Source organism: Melospiza melodia, chromosome 5 (assembly GCF_035770615.1).
Source record: "Melospiza melodia melodia isolate bMelMel2 chromosome 5, bMelMel2.pri, whole genome shotgun sequence".
Taxonomy (NCBI): Eukaryota; Metazoa; Chordata; class Aves; order Passeriformes; family Passerellidae; genus Melospiza; species Melospiza melodia.
This window is the reverse complement of record NC_086198.1, coordinates 34,304,841-34,315,788: the sequence shown is the minus strand read 5'-3', so window position 1 is coordinate 34,315,788 and position 10,948 is coordinate 34,304,841. Positions and strand designations below refer to the sequence as shown.

The 10,948-nt window shown below is 37.3% G+C and overlaps 1 long non-coding RNA gene across 1 annotated transcript in view; it reads right to left on the bottom strand.

Moving 5' to 3' along the window:
• Positions 1–10,136: 10,136 nt before the first annotated feature.
• Positions 10,137–10,948, bottom strand: part of LOC134419023 (uncharacterized) — a 42,467-nt gene continuing 41,655 nt past the window's right edge. The window contains exon 6 of the long non-coding RNA XR_010027933.1: positions 10,137–10,788. This is a non-coding gene — a long non-coding RNA (uncharacterized LOC134419023). The remainder of the gene's footprint in view (positions 10,789–10,948) is intronic.

The following is a 10,948-nucleotide window of genomic DNA, read 5'->3' as shown; positions in this document are numbered from 1 at the left end:
CTTGTTTTTAACATTTTAAAAGTTTAATAGTAATAAAGTGGTTATAAAGATACTAGCACAATTAGAGTAGTAACAATTTGGACAAATTGAATTAGGACAATATGAGACAATAAAAGACAAAGAGTTACGGACGTCCGAGTACCTTTTTCTGGCCATCACGAGCCCGAAAAAGGACCCCTGCTAGCAAAGGATTAACCCTTAAGAACAATAGCCTGTTGCATATTCATACATCTCATACATGATGCATAAATTGCATTCAAACACAGGATTGGACTCGATGATCTTACAGGTCTCTTCCGGCCTAGAATTTCTGTGATTCTGTGATTCTATCTGATCATTGTCAACTTCTTCCTTCTAACCCTAACAGCGCCTTCCAGGTGGGAAGACGTTAGTTTCTTCTGATAAGAAGGCAATAAATTCTTTTCCCTGAAAGATTTAGGTGTCCTGTGGCTGCTATCTGGTGCAAGTGCCTCATTCCTTTCTTTTAAAAAACGCCACTAACATAGTTCTTATTTTAACAATTTTTATAACCTGAAACTATATTTAACACAGTCATTTCTGACGTGGTTTAGCTCCAGTTTCAAACAATCAAATCTTGTTAATGTACTTTGCATTTTGAGAATAAGTGAAAAAGAGTTCTGCAAATTACAAAGACTGAATATTATCATACACTCATGGAATAGTTTGGCTTGGAAGGAATCTTAAAGGTCATCTAGTTGCAGTTCCTCCTACCATGGGCAAGGATGCCACTCAGTGCATCACCTTCCTCAGAGCTCCATCCACCTTGTTCACGTTTGCTCTTTGAGAACTAGGTAACAAGAAAGGTCACAAATTGAATTAAAGCCATCATTGCCAGTAAACAAACTGGAGACCAAGCTGCACTCACTCAAATAAAATCCTTTAGGCTAGCTCACTGGTGACATAAGCTGGGCAAAGCCTTCTTGGTTTGCTGTTTCTCAGTAAATCTTCATGCTATGTGGTTTAGCAATGCCTGTAATTCAGCATCAGGAGAATATGGGAAATGAGCCTAATTAATCCCTGCTAGTATTTGAAGTGGAACAGGTGCAGAATCTGAGCTGGAGCTTAGGCTGACAACAGATACCATTTATTTTAGAGTAAGAAAAAAGACCCACAAACTCTCCAGGGAGAGCTGTGAGATACTACAGCTGTCAAACAACAAAACACAAAGCCAAGAAGTTCAGAGATGGCCTGAAAATTGAGCCCCCTGTTGATAAAATATTTCAGTTGCTCAGTTAAACAGCTTAGATGACTTGAACTTTGCTCCTCTGTCCTTCACTTTTCTGTTTGCTCCTCACAGATGTAAAGTCTGGTTCTAGAAACCACTGTGCAATTTGCTAAGTTATTACAGTCCAGTATAAAGTGTGTTGATCAAGGACTTTTTTACAAGAACTTTTTCAAAGGCTAGATGCTGTTACTACCAACATCTTAACTATGTAAATTGTGTATGTACAGTCTTCTGTATGGGAATGGTATCTAAATTAAGTATTTTTTTTCAGAAGGTCTTTGTTGTAAATATACATTAAAAATTAACCTTGAAGAAGGTGCTGGATTGTGTGGCTTGTATACCTGTGGAACTTAATGCTTTGCCTTCTGTCATCTTGACTAGGAGTATTTTAATTTTCTTATGTTTACTAGTATGAACTTTTTTTTTTTTCTAGCACTGTTTATGGTGAGTTCTGAAGCCAGAAGAGGAGAGGAGTCCCCTCAGGATCCAAAACAGAACTCTGAAAGAAAGAAGCACTGAAATCAAATTGCCAGTGACACATGCATGTAAAGGGATAAAGTGAGACCTTGTCTGGGCAGGGAGTCACGGAGAATGGAAGGAGAAATAAAGTTTGGAAGTATATGAAGCTGAAAAGGTGCTCAGAGAGTAAATGAGAAGAAAGGGAGAAAGACAGGTCATGTGGCAGGCTTGTGGAGTAGGAAAAGCAGAGGGATGTTGAGTGAAGCAGTTGCCGCAGATAGGGAAGAAAATGTGGAAGAGCTACAACAGCAATTTGAAAAGCTGGAAACTTATGGATGATTTTCAGGAGCATGGAGATATGGGGAATGCTGAAAGCATGAGCAGCTGCAGATTCGCAGGATCAGAGGTTCCTGTGAGCCAGGAAATCAGAGGTCTCAGCAGGTTTTTAGTGCTTTGCCCTTTGTTTACATGGCAGTGTGGATGGGAGGGGAGGCAGTACCCACTGCTTGGGATAGGGGAACGGTTTTCCTGACAGCCTTGGAACTGTTCTGTCTAAGCAGCCCAGTCACAGAAGGCACTATGTAGATAAAGCAGATTCTTCCCAAAAGCCCCAGGAAGGTCTGAAAATCTATAGCCCCCATAAAAATTAAAATTGATGGCTGGAGGTGAGTAGTTGGAAAGAGGCCAAGGTAATTCTAACAGAGAAGCTTGAAAATAGTAATCTTGTTTGCAGACAGATGACCAAGTAGGCATAGTCCTTATTTAATGATTGTATTTCAAGTATTAGAGCCAGCAATGAAAAACAAGTGGTTAAGTGTAAGGATGTTTGGTTGAGTCACTGAATTGCCTGTGGCCTCAGCGCTAAGACTGACCTGAACTGTGGGGATGATCCTAATTACAACCTTACTATTAGATATGCAATTACCAATATGTAATTACAAGCTGAATTGTAGAACACTGACTGTTCCTCTGTTTACAGTGTAATCTGACTCCTGTATATAAGAACATTACTAAATGTGACAAAATTAAAAATAATTTCATTCTTTAGTGAACAAAATATGTCTTTAAATACTTTCTCTGAAGAAGTAAGTAAACACCCAGTCATGTTTCATGAAAAGTAATGAATATTATTAAATACTAATTATTCTTACTGTGAAAAAGCACAAATAGCAGCAGAAGGTTAACCACCAGTTACCTCTGTGATAACTCAATGTCACAGACATCTTTTATGAAAAATCCTTTCCTTCTTCTATTCTTTTAGTATAGTTTTGATGTAGTATATATCATAAAATAATAAATCAAGCCTTCTGAAACATGGAGTCAGATCCTCGTCTCTTCCCTCATCCTCAGACCCCTGTGAACACGGTCACAACTCAACAATCTTAAAGACAGGAATGCAAACAGGCTTTTCTTTTCAGTCACAGCTTGCTCTTTGAAGTGTCACTGTGACATGAGACTGCACCATGAATCAGGAGCTCCTGAGCACTACTTGTGGCCTCCATATCTGCTTCAGTGGTGTCTGCAAGCAGCTGAATTAACTGCAGGGTTGGTATCTGCCAGGTACAAAGAGTGGTAGCTAGGTGCTTGAGAGCACTGCAAGGTTCAATTAATAATGTTTGCTAACTATTAATTAAGTGTTTGAAGTTCGGAAGTGTTGATTAGAAATGCCTGAACATTGAATCACTGTGTTCTAGTTGTACACTGTTGCATGTCCCCAAAGGTTCATTTAACTGATAAACAACAGGGCCAGAGGTTTATTTATCCAAAAATCAAGACAGTGGCCCCAGTGTCTTACTGAAACCTGTTATCATGATGCAATTATTTAGTTTTTCAGGAGAGAATCTTTGATTTGACAAAGCTGTTTTGCCTCCTGCAGATACAATCTGTCATGACTCAGTTTTGCATATAATAACTATATTTGCCATGTCAAGGAGCAACATCTGACTGAATGTGGCTTTTTATTTCTGTATTACTTTTTCTCAGTTGTAAAAGAGAAATATTCCAGGGCTTGCATTTGGTATTCTAGACCGGTGCAGTGATTGCTTTGAAAGCATCCATAGCTTCAGACAAGGAACTGACCATTAACAGCTGAGATTAAAGGCTGCAGTCCAGCAATGGTGGGAGATCTAGGTAGCTCCTTCACATTTATGTGGCTGTAATCTGCCACAGTATTAGGCTGAGGCATGAAGAAAGTTTAAGGCGACTCAGGCCTTAAACATATATAGCGTGGACTGTGGGGCCAGAAAGGGGGTGTTTTAAAAGGCAAGCATATCCACGTGAGATAAAGTAATAGACAATACCTGCCACAGCAAATTTCCAGGAATAAGCATCCCTGTGATTCAGCATGGCTCAGATATATTTTGGCTGAAAAACTGTGTCTCAACTCAGACTTCTTTGCCAGATATATCTGCCTTCTTCACTAAGTACTTCACTAAGAACTCAGTAAGGAGTTCACTCACTGGTCCACTGTGGTGAGTGTATTTTGTATTTCTTCCTTTTACTCAAAAGGATGACTGGCAAATCTTTACACAACATCTTTCTCTCCAATCTCCCTTACAGGAATAAACAATACTGCTTGTTACCAAATATACTTTTCTCTCTGATGTCTATCTCAATGCACACCCTAAAGAAAGTGAAAGTACTAGCCATGGTGAAACAATGGTGGTTAGATTGATATTTGGGCAGTTGGAAACTCAGCTGTGCATTAGACTCTCCTGGTTATTCTTCACTTTGTGAGATTCAGAATTATATCAGTGAAGTCTCACAGTGGTCAGGAAGGTTTAAGGTCCCTAGACATTCACAACTATACCCCAGAGACTATCTATATGCCAGCTTTGTGTTTCAGCAGTATGAAGTGAATAACTTTTCCAAGTCCTGACAACCTAAAAAGTGAACTTCTGGTGGCTCCACATCTCCTTTCTCTTGCATTGTTCATGATAAACATCCCAGATTTTAAATTGACATAAACTCCTTTATGTTTGGGATGTGTGAACCTAGATGTTTAAATATACAGAATCAGACTAACCCCTTGAATTTGTGAAATCTTTTATTTATTTTACTTGTGCAGATGCTTACTTTGCATGCGTAAATTTGCAATACAAATGAGACTTGAGTGTGTTCGTATGAAAATTTGGCGTTATGTAGAAATTTATGTGCAATGATACATACTGTTTTCAGGGAAAAATTTGTCATGGTGATCGTCTCTTTCAAGTACAGACTGCTCTTAAACCCAGAAAAGTGACCCTCTATGAAGAGCTTAATTTGATAAATGATACATTTGATAAAATTCAGATATCTGCTGAGGAAATGGCCTGTTTACAGAAATAGAGTTATACATCAACCCAGCTATCTGACAGAAAATAATAAAAGTTGATTGCCTGCGAGGTCATCTGTGACTCAGAAATTAGACAGAATGTGGACTGTGGAAATCAGCTGTGAGGCTGTGGCAGAGAACAATGCATACGTGACTGAATCCTCCCCAAAAGATGTGTCAAATATCACACCTTTCTCAAGAAAGAAGAGATTCAGAAGGTGAAGAAAATATGAAGCATTCTACTTCCTTGCATAGCATGCTCAACTGACTTAACAGGTTTTTCATGATGTGATGGTTCTGAAATTTTTGTGAAATGTTCGGTAGTTGCACAGGCATCCAAATAGATACATATTGTAATTTGTAAAAATGTGGCAGCATGCTTCACAGTAGCAGGAAAAGTAGCAGGTTTAGCTCAAGTTAGACTGCTGTTTCTTTTATCAGTTTTTAATGAGACACTTGGCAGAACCAATACTGAAATCCTGTTAGCTGTTGGCTGACACACACAATGTCTACTACTTAATGAAGGAGTAAATAGTATCATAAATCTCCTGTTTTTATTGCTGTTCCTTTGTATGAGGAGTGAAAATCGCCTTTCAAACTTACAGATTTCTGCCGTCTCCTTCTTCATATATTATCAATGTGTATTGTAAAGGATACCATAAAAGGATGTAATTTGTCCAAGACCAAATATCAAAGATGCTATCACATCTTCTGGTTATATATGTTATATTTTTATTTTATAAAAAGTTTATATTTAAACTATAATATTTTAATTTTTTTTATATTTTATGGATGTAATTTCATTGAATAATTGAGGACTAAATGCATATTATCATTAAAAACAAGTCCAAAAATATATGGGAAATTCAGAAAAAAAAAGTAGAAAGTAAAGTTTCACAGAATAAAAAGTTTTATTCCTGAGAGATTTGCCTACGGCTTGATTTGTGTGTATTTTAAAAGATTCACCTTATTGGAGTCCATAGATTTTCCAGTATTACAATATCTCTGCATCCTGTGATGATCTCTGTGTACCTTTGCTAGTTATTACCTTACATTTACGGCATTTCTCTCACTAATCCAGCATTTTTGCATGTATAGAACCTCTTGCCCTGAGCTAATGAAACAAAATGTTTCAGTATATGCCTGATAATGCAGCACAAAAGAAATCTCATTATTTTCAGTGGGACTTCTGTAAGGTTAACTTGTCATCATTACCTGGACCTTTGCTGTTTTGCTGATGCGTGCAGACTCCTCCCAAGTGGAGTAATCTACATGAAGTCTGTATTTTCTCTTACTACCATAGTGCTGTTATTACCACTGGTCAGGCCTCGTTCATTTCCCAGGCTGTGCCACTTAATTTGTTCTGATTATTTTGCCAAAGATTAAGCATTGGTTTTCCCAGCTTCTGGGAATTTTGTTCCAGGTAAGAACCATGATTTTCCTTTCCACTTAAGCCATCAATAGATTTGTTGGATGTACATCAGTCACAGATATCTCTTGGCATCTTTTTTCACCTAGCAAGTGAACTGCTCTGGAATGAGGAATACAGCAGATCTAGACAATAATGAGGGGAAGAAAATAAAGAGTATTTTCGGCAAATGTGCAAGCATGTTTAATGAAACAGAAGTCAGGTGTAGATCCACTAGCAGAAATCCTCCAAGAGTAGGGCAGCATTAGTGCATTGTGTTGGCCTTGTACAGACATCCCTAAAGATTTCACACTTAAGTGAGCAGATCACAAGGGGTAATTTAGCCCTAAGACACGGGGCAGTCACACTGGTAATTAGAATGTACAATTAGTTTCTATCTTCTGCCAGAAATGTCAATGCAGTGTAGTGAATTTTTTGAAGAGTTTGCACAGCTGCAGTTTTATTTACCTAGTAGATTGTGGATTTTTTTTGATTTTTAAATTCAGCTCCAAAATTCAAATCCCCTGAAGACGTCTTAGTAACAAAGCCATGTATTTTAATTCAGAATATTTTGATTTGGAATCTGTGATACTCTTCAAAAGAAAGCCAGCCTGTCTGTACTTTGATACCTTGTGTGTGGTATTGGATGCACTGAGATGCATAACAACAAAAGGAATAGTAACCATCATTTGGGTTGAATAGCTGCATTCTTTGTTAAAATTTGGAACACTAAGAAAATTTTGTAGACCTCAAGCTTACTTAAGATCCATGAAAATAACTTATGGGGTACAGAAAAACAGTGCAGGGTCAAAAGTATACTTTGAAATGTGAAATTTTGTAAATACATTTTTATTTTGATTTCATTTTAAATGGAGCTTGTGATAGTTCAATAGGGGTGGTATTTTGTCTCCATCTGAATCCAGGATCTGATGTGTTCTTCTCTCACAATAGCTGCTCAGGGGAGCTTAGGTTAATGTGTAAAATAATTGGTTCTCTGAACAGTTGGGCACAGTCTCAAAGAGTTCCAGTTTCAGTATCAGATTTCTTTTAATCAGAGAGAAGTATAGTCTTTTTCTGATGCTCTGTATGCATTGAAATTGGTTGGAAAGAAAATGCTTTGAGCAGAGCAGTGTAGAAGCAAAGGTTCAATGTTATAAATAACATATGATTATACAAATATACTGAACTTATAGAGCTTATTTATGCTGAATCAGGTGTCAGGGTATACTATGGACTTTTCTGTCCTGATTTCAATGATCAATGATCTCGTTCTTCTGGGAGATGACCTATTTAAAGTAAATTTCATGGCAAACATAAATACATATAGTCAAATAATGTTTTTTTTTATTTAAAACAAAATCCTCTACAACATATTATCTACAATACTAAAAAATGAAAACTCATTGCTTGTGGCCAAAACATTTTAAAAAAATGAGGCAGATCCAGCCCCATCTTTTAAAAAATTACCTGGTGTATGCTGACAGCTTGATATAACTTAGCCAGATTAAAAGAAGACGGACACTTTTTTCTCATGTAGTTGTTACATATGTTTGAGTATCTCCATTTTCCTAGAAAGATTTAAAGCAATGAGAAGATCACAGAAAGTTTATCGTGCCATAAATTACTGTAGGAAAATGTGGATAACAGAGACGAAAATAATTTTTGTTTAAGTGGCTATAATTGCTCTTGGCTTGTTCATTTAGCTTAATGTAAATCGGATGCCTAACGTATGTATGGAATATTCTTTCTTTTAGTGCTTGATCACTTAAAGTTTGTCTTATCTACTTTCTCCTAGAACCCTTGCAAAAGATCAATTGTAGCCCTCAAGTTGCTTGTGAAATAGATATCACTGTAAACAGTCTAAATCATTCACCAAAGGCTAAATAAGGATTTTACAGCACCTGGGACTCTCAGAGAATTATACTTGACCTTATTAAGTAAACCAATTTATTTTTGTTTAGATAGTAATTTGTCTGTATTTTAAAAGTGGATCAGGGGAAAAAGAAATTACCCTTGCACCTTTCAAAGTGCTTTGTGAGTCACCAGCCTTACTAAAAACCAGTAGGACGCATGTTCTGAAATTTCTGAGATGCTTTTGAAAATCCACCTCTGCAAACACCTTAACATTTTTCCTCATGAAGCTCCTTCTCACATACCTTATAAATACCTGCAAAACCACCTCATTCTCTTTTTGTCACTTTTTGTCAAATTTGTCTTGATGTGATACTTACAGAAAAAATCTGGTTTGCTGTTGGAACCCTGGTTACTGAGAATGTTAGACTTTCTCTGCTGACCCCCAAGAGGACACTGCATTTGACCTGAGGCCATGGAGAAGGCTTCCAAAACTGAATGATAAAACTGGAATTATGGATGTGTAGTTTGAATAGAAGTGTGTAATATCACAGGGTGGAAAAGTTAAAGTTTAAGGTTTTAGAATATAGGAATAGTGTAGAATTGGAAATATAAATAGGGACTGTATAATATAAATACAGATGCTTAAATAAAAGCATTTGGGAATCATCTGGAAACAATGAAATGAAACTGATTTTTACTTCATTTGGATAGTTTAAATAGAAAAAAGACCATTATAGTGCCAGTGACACACTTGCTAGCACAATAGAAATAATCAGGATTCCAGTTTAACGAGATATTGTAGAAGGTGAGAATATTTTGAAGTGCTAATGAAAAAGAAAGAAGTGTTATAAGCATTAGAAAATGGTAATTGGTAGATAGCAGCACTTTTAAAGAATAATGACAGTTTCATATGAAAAAGCATTGTAAGAATGTTGATTAGCTTAACTGGAACAGGAAAGATTTACAGAAAGAAGGGATTCAAAAGTAGAGCAGCTTTACTTCTGTCCTTGCAAAGCACTGAGTAGTGTTAAATAAAACTGAGACAGGAGAAAGCTTAGGGCATGCACAATAGCATGAGTATCCTCTGAATGTCATTGGCCAACAGAGGTGATATTTGAGAATATTGCAAAACTTGGGAGAATTACTGATTGCAGAGCTCATTGCCTTGTACCTGAGACTTTGCATGGGTAAAGCATTCCTTTTCCAACTTTTGGTTTGCACTGCCCTATAGTAGGAGTTCCAGTAAAATATCAGTATCGTATTTGAATATCTGTATACAGGCCTTGCCCTGATAAGGCCCAGTTGTTCTTGATGGGCTGCAGCTGTGTTGTCCTTCATTGGGCTGCAGCTGTGGCTAGTGAAGGTAACTGGATAAAAGGGGGTGGGCTGGCTGGTCAGGGAGGGCCTGGAAGGGGCCCTGACTATGATAGAACAACTTGCAGAGGTCTGTGCGGTGAAGAACTGCCCCCCAAGAAATATCACTGAGAAGGTATGAGACCTTAGAAATATGATTGTGACAGTATGGGACTCTGGAAATATGAATATAACATTGCCCTCCCTGTGTTTTTATATGCAGTTGAGAATTAGGGATTGTGATGCTTCTGGCATGGCTTTGTGCATGCTGGTTTTAGATGCAAAACAGTGAAACAGCAAGTAACAACACGAGCTTCAATCTGGTTTTATTTATTTAGGTCTGCCTTTTTCACACTACTCAATGACAAAACAAATGCAATGAAAACTTTGATTTTTATTTTATGTTACTTATGGTACTACAAATGGTTTTAAAATATGGTTTTAAAAATACATTTAACATAAAATGGAGGGTTTTTAATTCAGAGCTTTCTGATGCCGTTGTCAAGTATCTTACTTTGAACTGTACATAATTCATTTCTTACAAGTGAAGTAAATTACCATTTAATCATTATTCTCTGGTTTGTCAGCTGAAGTTAGACCGTATGTAATGGTAATGCTATGTAAAATCTGATATGCTGGGAATATATAACATGTTTCTGAAGGGCATGATGATAACCAGATTTGTCTAGACATGTAAAACACATTTGTGATGCTGTGAACTCCTCCAATTAATTTCATGAGTTTCTGAGACTCATAACATTTTAACTCAGGTGTAGTGTGGGAATTAGAAATTGTAGCAGCCACAAAGTTTTTAGTGGAAAAGCCATGGATTTCTTAAAATATCAAGGCCATGTGTTATAAGTACTATTGCTGTGTTATTACCAGTGTTTAATGTATTCCCTAAGATTTTGACTTGATGCAGGTACTTGCCTGTCTGAAAAAGGGTAAATTTAGACATTGGGCAATGTAGTGTATCCACTGGTTAATTAATGGCATGCTGTCTTCTGCTGCAGCCATGCAGCTGTGAGCTTTTTGAGTTCATCATGCTTCTCTCATCCTTATCCAGCACGTGCTGGTTGCAGCAATCCCTCTCCAGGGTGGCTGAGGAGTAGTGGAACAGGTCAGGATATCCATGATTTTCCATTGCAGCTCTGTCTGGTAGGAATATAACATTGTCCAAAACAGTACTAGTAAGCTGGTTGCATGTTTCAAAGGTGCAAAATGAGAGGTGCAACAATTCCAGTTCTAAGCAGGTCAGTGGTATCGTTGCCACTGGCCAGCTTAAGTGCTGCAGTGACATTTAAAAAACAAATAT